We start from the raw sequence: 15,384 nt of genomic DNA, 5'->3' as shown, positions 1-15,384 counted from the left end.
ATTCTCTCAGAATTGCTGAAAGCTCTGGATTAAATGATGTTGCTATGCGGAACTTCTGGAGAATTTTTCGCAGAAAATCAGATGCTCTGTTTTTAGAACTTCAAGAAGCCTGTGTAGCTGCTGCTCCAAGGCCTCGTGGAATTCTGAGGAATTATGAAGACTTCTGGTTTGCTCGCCTCAAAGGAAGATATCTTTTGGAAGAAAAGCCCTTTGTGGATGAATTGGAAGTATTGAGACTGGCTGCTGAAATGGAAGCAAACCCATGCAGGGACATGGTTATCTGGATTCCTGAGTATCCTGTTCTGCTTGGAGACTTCAAGACCTTATTTGACTTTCTGAGGGAAAACCCTTCTAAGAAAGACCCTAGCTTGGTCATTCCAGAAGTTGTTGACCCACCAGAAGTGGAAGGTCCCTCTGCTCCAAGGAATTTAGCTGCCATTCTTCAGGCTCTAGAGAATGGAGACTCTGAAATTCCTGCTGCAGAGTATGGAGATGCTTCTATGCATGAAGCAGATGCTGGAGATCATGTTGCTAAATCAGACCCTGTTGAGGATATCCCAGCAAATGATACTTCTATGGAAGCTGCAGATCAACATGTCATTCCTGTGGTTGAAAGTGGTGAAACTTCTCTTGATGAACCTTCTCGTCTTGCAAGGACTCTAGAAGCGATTCAGAGGAGACAGGATGATCAAAGTTCACTCAATGAGAAGTATGATGCTTTCATTGAGAGGCAAGAAGAACACAACAATGATGTCAAACAGATGCTGGCCAAGATCTTGTCAAGACTAGGGCCATCTTAGATTGAGTCTTTGTTGTTTCTTTCTTTTCTTTGCATCTGTTTTGTTTCTGTGCATCTGATCTTTTCATCTTGTACTTCTGTACCCATTGGTTGAACCTTAATGAAATCATCTTCTTCCTCCATGTGTTCTGTTTTATACATCTGAATCTTTTTAAAATATACTTTTTGATGTTATGACAAAAAGGGGGAGAAAGATAAATGATAAATGATTTGATTTAATCTATCAGTTGCTGGGTAAAGGCTCCCACACATTCACTAACAAGAACTGCAAGTTCTATACGGTTTAAGTGTTTTGCAGGTACAAAGAAGTGAAGTGAATCTTCAAAGCAAACACTAGAAGCAAAACCATTGAAACTGAAGCAAGCTGAGTGCTGTCAAGCTTCAGAGATCAGAAGCAAGAAAGAAGAATGAATCAGAAGCACTGATAATAGAATTTGAATATCATTGTCTATCCTGTTCTGACAAAATTCTATTTGCCCTGATACACATAATGTTATGGCTCTGATACATTACTTGCTCTGATACATGTTTTTAAGCCTAAAATGCTCTGATACATTTGGCTCTGATACATATCATGTATTTGAATATACATTTTATGGTCTAACTCGTTCATGCTGACTGTTGTCGTTTAGTTTTTTGTTCTGTAACATTTCAGGATGTAGAGATGCTCAAATGATGCTCTGGTACATTCAACAATGTTCTGATACAAATCTAGCATGAAGTGATGTTAGTAGACATTCAAAGTTCTGAAGCTATCCGAGGGAAGCAGAAATCAGAAGATGTGAATGTTCTAAAAGATCCAGAAATTCAAGTTCTGAAGCTGTCCTGAATGGAAGCAGAAGTCAGAAGCTGTGAATGTTCTGAAGATCAAAGAAATTCAAGTTCTGAAGCTGTCCAATGGAAGCAGAAGTCAGAAGCTGTGAATGTTCTGAAGATCAAAGAAATTCAAAGTTCTGAAGCTGTCCAATGGAAGCAGAAGTCAGAAGCTATGGATTCTCTGAAGGCAGAAGCTCATATGATCGTCTCTACCGAAATAATCAGGGAAGTCTTTTATTAAAGTTCTTCGAGTATTTATTTCAGGGGGAGATTATTTATCTCAGGGGGAGATTGTTAATCTCAGGGGGAGACACATTCATATGCTTATGCTATAACTGTGTAATTTGTCTTTTGCCGTCTACTCTTTCTGATCGCAAATTCATATCATTTATATATGTTTTTGTCATCATCAAAAAGGGGGAGATTGTTAGAACAAGATTTGTTCTTATCAATTATCTTAGTTTTGATGATAACAATAATATGAATTTTGCTTAAGTTAATATGGTACTCTAATCCAATGCAATTTCCCTTTCAGGAAATATATATAAAGAGTACGCATAATTCAGCGCTCAGAAGATGTGTCTCAAATGGTTCAGCATGCAACATCAGAACATGGTCTGGCAAGACATCAGAAGATGGTCGAAGCAGAATCAGAACATGGGTCTATGGAAGCATCAGAAGAACATGAGATCAGAAGCACTGAAGATCAGAAGATGGTATCACGCTCAGAAGCACTTCAAGGTCAGAAGATCAGAAGATGCTGTGCACCAAGCTGTTTGACTCTGATGATATTCAAACGTCGTATTCACAAACATCAGATCAGAAGGAAGTACACGTGGCAGACTACGCTGACTGACAAAAGGAACGTTAAAGCTACTAAAGGCTACGTCAGTAGACACAGCGTGAACAAGGCTCGAGGTAGTTGACAAAAGCGTATAACATTAAATGCAAAGCTGTACGGAACACGCAAAGCATTAAATGCATTCAACGGTCATCTTCTCAACGCCTATAAATATGAAGTTCTGATGAGAAGCAAGGTTAACGATTCTGCACCAAAACAACTCATATCAAACTTGCTGAAACGCTGTTCAAATCTAAACTCAGAATCTTCATCTTCATCAAAGCTCACTACATTGCTGTTGTAATATCTTAGTGAGATTAAGCTTAAATTGTAAGAGAAATATCACTGTTGTGATTATCGCTTTTTAGAAGCATTTGTAAACTCTTGAATTGATTACATTAAGTTGTAAGGAACTAGAGTGATCAGTTGATCAGTATACTCTAGGAAGTCTTAGCAGTTAGCTGAGCAGGAAGTCTTGGCAGTTAGCTGAGCAGGAAGTCTTGGCAGTTGGCTGAGCAGGAAGTCTTGGCAGTTGGCTGAGCAGAAAGTCTTAGGAGTGAACTAAGCCTAGAGTGATCGTGTTGATCAGTAGACTCTAGAAAAGTCTTAGGAGTGAACTAAGCAGTTGTTCCTGGAGTGATCAGGTTGTGATCAGAAGACTCTGGAAGACTTAGTTGCGGCTAAGTGGAAAACCATTGTAATCCGTGCGATTAGTGGATTAAATCCTCAGTTGAGGTAAATCATCTCTGCGGGGGTGGACTGGAGTAGCTTCGTTAACAGCGAACCAGGATAAAAATAATTGTGCATTCTATTTTTATCGCTCAAGTTTTTAAGTCACACTTATTCAATCCCCCCCTTTCTAAGTGTTTTTCTATCCTTCACTTCCATCACCAATCCATCTAATGGTGGTGCTCTCCAACCTGAAATAATCCAATAGATGGTACTTTCCGCTCTATCAACCTTGGGAATTCAGGGTAAGTCTTCGAATGTTTCCCGCCCGTGGTTTCTTGATTCTGGTGCATCCAATCACATGACCGCCTCTTCTGAATACTTGCACAATTTACATTCTTACCATGGTAATCAGAAAATTCAAATTGCGGATGGTAATGCTCTCTCTATCACGAATGTTGGTGACCTCAACTCTGATTTTCGGGATGTGTTTGTAGCACCTGGACTTGCTTCCAATTTATTATCTGTTGGTCAATTGGTTGATAATAATTGTAATGTAAATTTTTCTCGTGATGGTTGCCCTTTGCAGGAACAGGTGTTGGGGAAGGTGGTTGCGAAGGGGCCTAAAGTGGGAAGACTGTTTCCACTTCAGTTTATTTCTAGTCATTTATCTCTTGTTTGTAAAAATGTCTTGAATTCTTATGAGGATTGGCATAGAAAATTGGGTCATCCTAACTCTGCTGTTTTATCTCATTTATTTAAAAATGGTTTATTGGGAAATAAAAGTGTTGTTTCTAATGCCTCTTTTTCATGTTTTGTTTGCAAATTAGCTAAAAGTAAAACACTTCCTTTTCCGTCTGGTGCTTATCGGGCTTCCTCTTGTTTTGAACTGATTCATAGTGATGTATTTATTTAGTGTAATTACCGATATAGCCCTGTAACCTTTATATATACGAGAAATAATAATGAGAAAAGTATCAAGCCAAGAATTATTGACAGGTATATATAGAAATGATTGATAAATAATTTAAATTATATGTTACTGATACTTTTAATATTGGTGTTGATGTCAATAGGGGAAGGTTGAGAAAGAGAAAGAAGACACCGTTGGTGAGATGGTGTTATCAGTTATAATACCATCAATAGTTCTTGTATGTATATATGTATAACATTTTCTTCTTTTTGTCGTTATCGGAATCTAAACTCAAAGTTTTGAGAAGTAGTTGTTAATGCATTGGGTGTCATTTGTGAATGTTGTTTGGAACTCAATTGCTATCTATGAGTAGACTTGAGTTGTTCCTAAAACAGGAACCATGTTGTTTTAGATTTGATTCATCTGCTGATATGGCTGCAACAATAATGAATTCAACGTCTTCAGCCGCATCGGCACAAAACCACTGCTCCATGAACCGGAGTGTGGCAAGACACCATATCAGTGCTTCTGAATCTAAAAAAGGATGAACTATGCATTTTTTGACTGAATTTCTCATGATGGGGATTATCTGAATAAGTTCAGAAAATATGCTTTGTTTGGATTTAAAATACAATGGTGAGTGTGCCACAACCAGAATATGTTCACTGTACATATATCCACTATATGTAAGAGAATCATGATATTTTGTATTATATTCATCTACTGATATGGCTGTAAGTAACAGTCATGAATTCAAGATCTTTAACCTTTGCGACACGAAGCAAATGTTCTATGGATCGCGGTGTGGCAAGACACCATATTTTCTAAATGTTTGTGGTTTATTTTTCTGCCATGTTTTAGGGTGTTTTAGAAGCCATAAATGATGCAGAAGTTGGTTGTGAGTGTGTTAAACTCTGGGTTTAGAAATTTTATAAATGTGGCGAAGATGTTGGCTGCTGTATGTCAAAATATAGGTTGAAGCAATCGTCGGAGGCCACTGTCCTTTAGTGTTTGTTTGTCTGTTCATGTATAATCCTGATAAATAATAAATATAACATGGTTATGTTTCAGGTATATTTGCAACCGACAAATGAAATATTTGAGAAGATTTTGGAGATCCGAAAAAGGACAGATTTCGATGCGGAATGTTGTGCCAAGGGTATTATCTAGCTGAATATCTGTAGCAACCTTTCTGCTGCGACAACGTCGCAACTTCGAATTTACAACCCATCATTAACTTTGGATTTGTAAGGTAGCCTAAGTATTTATATTTACTTCACCTTTAAATTGTGTATAGTGGTGTTGCAATCCAATACAAATTATGACTGGATGTATAGGCATTCCGAGTTGTTGTAAATGAAGATACTTACTAATATAGTTTTTTCTTAAGATCAGAGGCAAAGCTTGGTTTTGCATAGGATTATCACAGTCGGACTGTTCCCTCAAACATTTTAAAATTATTTATCTAACATGGGTTGCAGCTCAGAACTTGGTTAATTTATGGCTCTCAGGGCTATGAAATTAAGGTATTTTAGATTATGTGTACAATTAATAAAGGTTATGTAAGATTATGTGTACAATTAATAAAGGTTATATGCATAGTGCATGTTTTATACATATTCATATTCACTGAATTTTGATTATGAAGCTCAGTTTAATATAACATATTGAATGCAGGTGAGGAGGCTTTCTGCCTGTGAGACGATGGGATCAGCCACAACTATTTGCAGTGACTCATTCAAATTCTTTAGGCTATAACATTATTGCCGCTATTTAACAACACTTATTTTCTTGAGACAAATGAGTGTTGTTGAGGCATGCAAGGATTTTATTCCATTTTATTGTTTTGGTTTATCACTTATATTAAGATACATTAGCTACTGCATGCAGGGTTGATGGAAATATCGGGCTTCACAATTGCAAGTCATCCAGAATCACCAATAGTTTATTTGAGATTAAAGAAGTCAATGTGTTCTTTGAATAATGACATACACCTGCTTGAAAATATTGTCGAGCGTGGAAGAAATGTGGTTCAATGACATTTGACAGATTTGGCCCTTGGTTGTTTGAAGAATTTCGTTCACATGCCCGAAATTTGGATTATTATGAAAGTACATTACAATATCACTTTACTTTTAGCTTTCAAAGCAACCATAACAAGAAGGGTTTCTTATCTATAAACTTGAAATGCATCTATATTAGTGTCTCTTTCAAAATTAACCGCGGATTATGCAGCTGAGAAGACCTCGTCGACCTTGAAGATAATAGTACATAGAAACTAAGGGGAGAAAATTGGCAGTGGGCATGCTATCTGGCCGGTTGCTATTCACGGGCATTATGCAGATGCAGGTGACTCTGCTGCTCTTCTGTCCGGTGCTTTGAATGTACCGATGATTTTTACCGGCCACTCACTTGGTAGATACACGCCTTGCATGTCGGTAATGTATCGGGCCAGTATTGAACTTTCTAGCAATGCCTTAACAGACTTTTTGTTATGGACCAGATTAGTTAGTCTTTATTTTGAACTAAAAGTAATTTACAGCAGACTAGAGGTAAAATATCATTTTGATATTGATATACATTAGCAATTTGTATTGACATATAATAAGTTCATTTTTCTCTTTTGGTTACTTATTTTGAGTCTCTTTTTAACCTAACACTTGAAGCACAATATCTTGCTGCTTAGTTTTTAACTTGATAGCCTTATCCATGAGCAAATTATCTTTTTTTTAGTTTTTATTTTCTGCTGTTTCTGGTTTGTTCTTATGCAGCGGGAGATTTTTTTAGTCTGCAACCTATCCTCACAACTGTTTTATTATTCTGCAGATAATGACAATGAATGTATATTCCTTTATAACCGATATTGCTACTATTGCCGTAATTGCAGCAACAAACAATTTTGATAGAAACTTGATTATCCGGTCTGGTGTGTCAGCATTGATTTAGACAATAGTTTGATGCTTTGTTCATGGTCACGAAGCTTCACCATTTAAGTATAAATATTGTCCCATCTTACTTTGAAACAACACATTAAAAGTATATAATAAAACCATCCAAAGAATATATGCAGAACTTCAGGATAGCTGCAACGTAAAGTTTATGTCGCATTTATATATTGAACCAAACTATGCATAACCACATCATGTTTGTGCAGTCTTTAAGTTGGCATAGAATTCGTGTTTGTACATCTTGAAGAAGAGACTGAACGATATTAGGTTGTGCAGGTGCAGGTGGATTAGTGTGTCGATGGTATTGGCCTCTTTCATTGCACATCTTGCGGGGTCTCTGTTTGATCGTAGGCGTTGTTGGAGAGATAGGATATAAATCTCATATTAACCAGCAGATAAGAAGCCTGTTGTCAGAAAGTCACACACCAGTAATGCTGAGCTCGATAAATTAAACAAGGGGATTTAGGTATGTATTTTATGTAGTTTTTTTCAATTGATTATTCTTTTATGTTGTGTGGAAAAAGAGTCATGACTGAAGTTGATATTTTAAATTACGGTTGATGTCACTGTCACATAAAAAATGAATCATTTACGGAGTCAATCTTTGCGGAGAATCACAGTCAAAAGCATACAACAAAAACTTTCATGTTTCCATCCAAATTGTGCTTTTTCATAATTGAGTAATGATCTCAGCTAACATAGAAGGAAGTTGATCCATGACGAACTGTGCAGGAGGCGAAGGATTATGTATCTGAATTCATTCTGGCCAATCCTATGAGGAGCTGCAGGAAAAGGAATATTGTTGATGACAGAATCCATGATTGAGTTTTGTCCGAAGTTCTTTTAATAGTCATTGCGACTTGAATTCAGATGGTTGGTTTGGAAAATGGTAGGGGGTGCTACTCCTATTAATATTATTATAACAGAGTCATGATGGTAGAAGTGACAGTCGGATGCCGAAATTATGGCGTGTTGCATGAAGAAAAACCTATTTCAGGACAGATGCCTCATGAACTTGTGTCTTTAGATCGCAGCAGCTCGACTGTCAGTGTTGGAGACATCTATGCCACCAACATATATAGCTTTACGGGTAAGTCAAGAAAAAGTATCTTTTTTTATTTTATGAAGATATATAGATTTACCATTGAAGTTTGAACCATAATTATCTTCAATAAATTGGTTTATCAGAAAAATTATTTAAACACCAAACATTTTGAAGTTTGATTTTTTGTATTGGTAGTAACTAGATTAATTAGATATTTTGTTAAAATCTGCAGACCCTGCTTAGTTTTACATTCATGTTACCTGTCAAACAACTGCTTATATAGTCGGTGTTGCCGGATGGGGTACCGGTCTAAAACTCGGCAGTGACTCCGCTGTTATTACCTACTAAACTCATAGAGCACTTGACATCGCTCTCTTCTGCCTTGGAACCCTTCAGGTATGACCTTATATGTTCTTGATCGATTTATGATATTGCAGATAATCACAGTCATATACGGCGGATGCTACTAATTGTAATACCACTAATAGAAGTTTCTGGTATTGAATTCAGGTTTTCGCACTACTTTTAAGGCCGAACAAAGTTCACAATATCAGAATCTACTAGAATTTCTAGCATTGGGGCATCATATATGCAACGATCATCATCAGCGTCATCAACATCTTTAAAGGGTTCGATGCATTGGAGGTGTTTGGCATCCTCCTATATTAAGCAAAGAGTTTTCAGTGTGCAGATAAACCTAAATGTCTTAATTTAATATGAACCAAAAACAACAGAAGCATTTTGTTTTGCTTCATGGTGTTTGTGTTGGAGCTTGATGTTGCTACAAGCTTAAGCCACAATTAGAATCTATTAGTCACAAAGTCACAGCACTTGACCTTGCAGCTTGTGGCATCAATACAAAAAAACAATAGAAGATGTTCATACTTTTGCTAAATATTCTAATCCCCTGATAGAGTTTTTAGCATCTCTTGATCCAAATGAAAAATTGGTTTTTGTGGGTCCACAGCTTTGGTGGAATGAGTATAGCTCTTGCAATGGAAAAATTCCCAGAAAAAGTTAGTATTGGAATTTTTATAGCAGTTTTTATTCTGGATATCCTACATCAATTATTATATGTACTTCAACAGGTGCAAATTTATTATTCTTATATTAATTATTCTGGTTTACTTTATCTAAACCTATCAAGTAACAGATGATTTGGTGAATATGGATAGTATATTGAGAGATATCCCCTGACTGAATGCCTAGACAGTAAGTTTTCATTTGATGGAAGCAAAATGGTGGTGTTTCCTTGCATCAAATTAACGTCCACTGAACCACTAAGTTCTTTCAACTATGTTCCACTCAGGTACTCACATAGTCACATGTAGCATATATCTTTGCAACTTCTTACATAGGATTGTTCCTTGCATTGCACTCCATCTAAAATAAATAATTAAGTAATTTCTTGGATTTTGCATGATTTGAAATTAGTTAAGAGATATTAAGAAGGACATGGTCACTTTTTATGGAGGATCTATCAAAAACAGAAAATTTCTCCAAAGAGAAATATGAATGGGTTCCACATGCTTATATTGTTGCCAACGAGGACTTGGCAATTCGGGTCGAGTTTCAACAATGGATAATACAAAATGCTAGAATTGATGTTGTGAAAGTGATTAATGGAGCTGATCATATGGCTATGCTTTCTAATCCTCAAGAACTCTGTTTGGCTATCCTTGATATTGCCAATGAATATGTAATTTGAGTGGTAGTGTAATACAATAAAATAAATAATGTTGTTCTAAGACACTTACTTAGTAAATATATAAAGTCAAATTAAGAAATCATGCTATTTTAATATTTTAATATTTGATTTTAGTTATGTAACATACCTCGTGGTTAATTTATTTATATAATATTTAATTCCTAAGTACATTATATTAAATATTTAATAAAAAAATATTTCATATATACTAATTATCTACTTAGATAGTTAATACAAATATTTTTTCAAAATATTTAAATTACAACTTGTGCATTCGTCATTCTCAATATAAAAAAATAACTAATATTTTCAATTTTCACTTTAATAGGATTTCTTATTAATACTATTAAATTATTTGAAATATAAAATAAATTATTTAAATATCATTAAAAATAATAAATCTATTAGATATATTGACTACTTTTCTTAAACGAATATTTAAAAATAACTATAGGCGTTAATAAACATAAGTAGTCGAATGAATAAATACTATCAAAATTGTATGATAATTTTTGTTAATCAAACAATTTATTTGTCATTTATAAAATTTAAAATTTTAACGAGACAAGTTTATATGATTAATATATATTTATCAATTTATAATTAAAATATGAAAATTAAAAATTTAACGGGTTACATAATAGATTTATTTAATTTATGAATAATTGAAAAATATTAAATATTAACGGGAACATGAAGTTACAGATAAAAATATTGAATATAAACAAAAACATGAAGTTATTTATCAAAATAGTGAATATTAAAATAAACATGAAGTTATTGATAAAAATATTGAACATTAATGGGAACATGAAATTATTGATGAAAATATTGAATATTAATCGAAACATGAAGTTATTGATCAAACTATTGAATATTAACGGAAAAATGAAGTTACTAATTAAAATATTGAATATTAACAGGAACATGAAGTTACTGATCAAAACATTTAATATTAACGCAAACATTAAATTACTAATCAAAATATTGAATATTGACGGGAACATGAAGTTACTGATCAAAATATTGAATATTAACGAGAACCTGAAGTTAATGATCAAAATATTGAATATTAACGTGAACATGAAGTTATTGATCAAACAATTGAATTTTATTGGGAACATGAAGTTACTAATTAAAATATTAACGGAAACATGAAGTTATTGATTAAACTATTGAAAGGTAATTTTAGTAAGTTTACTATAAATAGAAAATAAAAAAAGCAATGCTTCTAAGAATAGGACAAGTGGCAAACTTGCCCAAAGTCTCATCTAGCTATATTATATTCTATGATTAACGGAAACATGAATTTACTAATTAAAATATTGAATATTAACGGGAATTTGAAGTTACTGATCAAAATATTTAATATTAAAATATTAAATTTTGTTAACAATAGTAAGCGTATATAAACATAGAGAATGAGAAAGACCCTGTAAATTAGGGTTACAATAGAATAAACAAAAAACTAGAGAATAAGGGTTACACCAGAGTATAAATACTAAATGCTAGAAAGGACCAAACTACCCTTACAAAAATACAATAAAACAATATAATAATAATAATAATAATAACTAACATCTCCCCTCAAACTCAAGATGCATTAGCAGAGAGCATCGATAGTTTGTCAATTAAAAACCGAAAACGTTTAATGGAATGCGTCTTGTAAACAAATCAGCAATCTGCAAAACGGAGGAGACAAACGGTAGAGTAATTGTCTCATGCCGAAGATGATGACGAGTTAAGTGACAATCAATCTCAATGTGTTTGGTACGTTCATGAAAGACCGAGTTGTGGGCAATTTGAGTTGCACTTTTGTTATCACAATACATAGGAGTTGGTTCAGAAAGAGTGATGCCCATATCAGAAAGTAACCAACGCAACCAAACTATTTCTGTAGTGGTGGATGCCATAGCACGATAGTCAGCTTCTGTAGAAGAACAAGCGACAATATCTTGTTTCTTACTCTTCCAAGAAATAAGAGAATCTCCAAGAAAGACACAAAAGCCAGTGGTAGACTTACGATCCGTGGAGTCACCAGCCTAATCCGCATCAGAATAAGCACGAAGTTCCAATGAGGATGATGAGGGAAAGAGAAGGCTCTGAAACTGGGTTCCCCGAAGATAACGACATATGCGAAGAACAGCTGCCCAATGCACTGTAGTAGGATAGACAACAAACTGACTAACAACATGAACAACATAAGCAATATCTGGTCTAGTAATCGTAAGGTACACCAGGTTGCCAACCAAAGTACGATATAAGGTAGGATCTGGTAGAGGAACTGTAACACCCCGATATCCGCTGCACGCATCAACCGTGTCGGCCAACCGAGCATGTTACCGGCTTAATCAATAATCCCCCCTACTAGCTCAATTGGTAGTAGGAATTGCTATGAATATGTACTTAACCCCTAGGTACATGGTTCGATTCCTGCGGGAGGCAAAAACAATATTTCCTGGGCATCCGATAAGCGGACCTAGGGGGGATTATTGATTAAGCTGGTGACTTGCTTGGTAGTCCGGAAGCCCTACGGGGTAAGCGGAAATCCAGGGTGTTACAGGAACACCATCAGATGGAGCATATTTCACATTTAACTCAAGAGAACTATCTGCTATTCTAGTATCAGAAAGACGAGTTTGTTCAAGAATGTTGGCAATATACTTGGATTGAGATAGAAGATAGCCTCTAGGAGAGTAGGCAACTTCGATGCCCAAGAAGTAGCGCAGAGTGCCTAAGTCCTTCATCTCAAACTGTTTTGCTAACTCTAATTTCAAATCATGAATTCCTTCCATATCATCACCAGTAATAATCATATCATCAACATATAGTGAGAGTAAAATACGACCATGATAAGTAGTCTTGACAAACAAAGCAGAATCATAATCACTAGAGCGAAAGCCAATAGATGTAATCACAGTGGTAAACTTTTCAAACCATGCTCGTGGAGCTTGTTTCAAACCATACAATGCCTTCTTCAACTTACACACTTCCCCTTGATTATGAGAAACACCTTGCGGGGGTACCATATAAACTTCCTCTTGGAGATCACCATTTAGAAATGCATTTTTAACATCCATTTGAGAAATATGCCAATGACGAACAGATGCAACTGCAATAAGAGTGCGAATAGTAGTCATCTTAGCAACAGGAGCAAAAGTTTCTTCATAATCCATACCATATTGTTGAGAGAATCCCTTAGCAATAAGGCGTGCTTTGTAGCGCTCAACTGACCCATCAGACTTAGTTTTGATCTTGTATATCCAACGAGACCCAATAGCACATTTTCTAGGAGGAAGAGGTACTAATTCCCAAGTATCTGTTTTGTGCAAAGCAGAAAGTTCTTCTATCATAGCCTGCTGCCAAAGAGGGTCAAGAATAGCCTCTTTATAGGAGGAGGGCTCATACAAACTGTGGATAGATGTTAGAAAAGAAGCAGACGAAGCAGAGTAAGTAGAATAGACAAAATCAGGCAATTGAGTAGACTTACGATCACAAGGGGGATTACAGGGAGGCGGAGGATCAACAGTCGCAAGAGGTTCTTGGGTAGCCGTGGGGACAAGAGGGAAGTCAGTATCTGGAGTAGCAGTAGTATCAGTCCTGCAATTCTCAACATTACAATCACTAGAGACATTATCGTTATAACCAAAAGGATCGATGTGAGTAAGTTTTGAATGGCTAGTAATAATAGAATCAGAAGAAAGAGAGTAAAAAGGAATGTGTTCAAGGAAAACAACATGACGAGAAACATACAATTTCTTTGCACCAGGATCATAACAATGATAACCCTTTTGGCCATCCCCATAACCAAGAAAAACACATATGGCAGAACGAGAAGACAACTTACTACGTTCTACTTGTGGGCGAAGAACAAAACAAGTAGAACCAAACACTTTCAAAGAGGAATAATCAGGGATAGAGTTATACAATTTTTCAAAGGGAGACAAACCTGATGTGACAGACGATGGAATTCTATTAATAACATGAACAGCAGTAAGAACAGCTTCACCCTGAAATTCACTAGGAACCGAAGCAGGCAACAAAAGAGAACGAGTAGTCTCAATAATGTGACGGTGTTTCCTTTCAGCAACTTCATTCTGTTGTGGTGTATCAGTACAAGATGTTTGATGAATTGTACCATCAAAAGAAAGCAATTCAGAGAATTTATTAGAGGTATATTCACCACCTAAATCACAACGGGAGCACTTTATAACAACATTATGCTGAGTCTTAACCATACCACGAAACATACAATAAATGTCAAAAAATTTAGAACGATTTTTCATAAGATAAACCCAACAATAACGAGTATAGTCATCAATAAACGAAACGTAATATCTAGATCCACCCTTAGTAAGAAGCGGTGATGGACCCCATACATTAGAGTGAATTAAGTCAAATGGTGCATATGAAATTGAAACACTTTTACTAAATGGTAAAGCTGAAAATTTAGCAAGTTTACAACCACAACAATCTGAGCTATCACTGGTTTGTAACTTTCCTAAAGCTCCTGTAGAAGCTAAATACTTTAATCTAGAAGCAGAGACATGTCCAAGACGGTAATGCCATAAATAAAAACTAGAAGATGAAGAATTCAAACGAAAAGAGGATAATAAATCATTTGTGGAAGTAGTGGTTGAGGCTGCAGTATCTGAGACTCTCAACTCATCCAAAACATAAAGCCCCCTTGTCTACGGCGTGTCCCAATCAGCCTCCCGGAATGAGGATCCCGCACACAACAAGAAGTGGAAAAAAACATAACTGAGTAACCAGAATCATACAATTGACTAACAGAAGCAAGACTCAAAGTGAGATTAGGAATATAATAAACATCAGAAAATGAAAAGTTAGGTGTGGAGACAGAACCAATGCCTGCTAATGGCATATCAGTGCCATCAGCAGTCTTAACTGATATAGATGATGTAGTATTCAAGGACATAAATGATTTTGCATCATATGAAATATGGTGTGATGCTCTAGAGTCAAGAATCCATATGGAAGGAGATATACCTGACAAACAAGAAGAGTTCAAACCTTTATTAGAGGAGGCAGACATGGCACGTGACTGAGTAGCAAGAAGCTTCTGAAGCTGCTATGCAATATTAGATATTTGAGAAGTAGTCTCTGATGGATATACGTGATCAAAACCAGAACCAATGGTAGTAGGAGCAGCAGCAGCTACATTGGATTATGGACTCTTGAAATTTTTCTTATTTCCTTTCAACAATTTGGGACATTGTGCTTTCCAATGACCTTTCTCCTTACAAAAAGCACATTCATCACTACCTAACCCAATCCTACCTTAAGGTTTTCCTTTGTGAACTGGAGCAGCAAAAACAGACGAAGAAGTGGGAAGAACTCCTTTATTTGGAATCAAACTGGAGTGGGACTTAAGTCTTATTTCTTCTGCCAACAATTCATTAAAAACTGAATCAACATTGGGAAGGGGGTTACGATGCAAAATACCCCCACGAAGACCCTCAAAATCATCCCTAAGCGCCATCAAAAATTGAACCAAACGCTGCTCTTCTCTTTGATCGGTGTACGCTTTGACAATTTTCAATTCAGCCGATTCCATAAGAGCCAATTAATCCCACAAATTACTCATAGCTGAATAGAATTCCTGAATAGTCATATTATTCTGT

The 15,384-nt window shown here is 35.7% G+C and overlaps 1 pseudogene; it reads left to right on the top strand.

Annotated features, from left to right (window-relative positions):
* The first annotated feature begins 8,571 nt into the window (after positions 1 to 8,571).
* Positions 8,572 to 9,739, top strand: LOC131633062 (polyneuridine-aldehyde esterase-like; annotated as a pseudogene).
* Positions 9,740 to 15,384: the final 5,645 nt, after the last annotated feature.

Source organism: Vicia villosa, unplaced genomic scaffold, assembly GCF_029867415.1.
Source record: "Vicia villosa cultivar HV-30 ecotype Madison, WI unplaced genomic scaffold, Vvil1.0 ctg.001067F_1_1, whole genome shotgun sequence".
In the NCBI taxonomy this organism is placed as follows: domain Eukaryota; kingdom Viridiplantae; phylum Streptophyta; class Magnoliopsida; order Fabales; family Fabaceae; genus Vicia; species Vicia villosa.
This window is presented reverse-complemented; position numbering and strand designations above follow the sequence as displayed.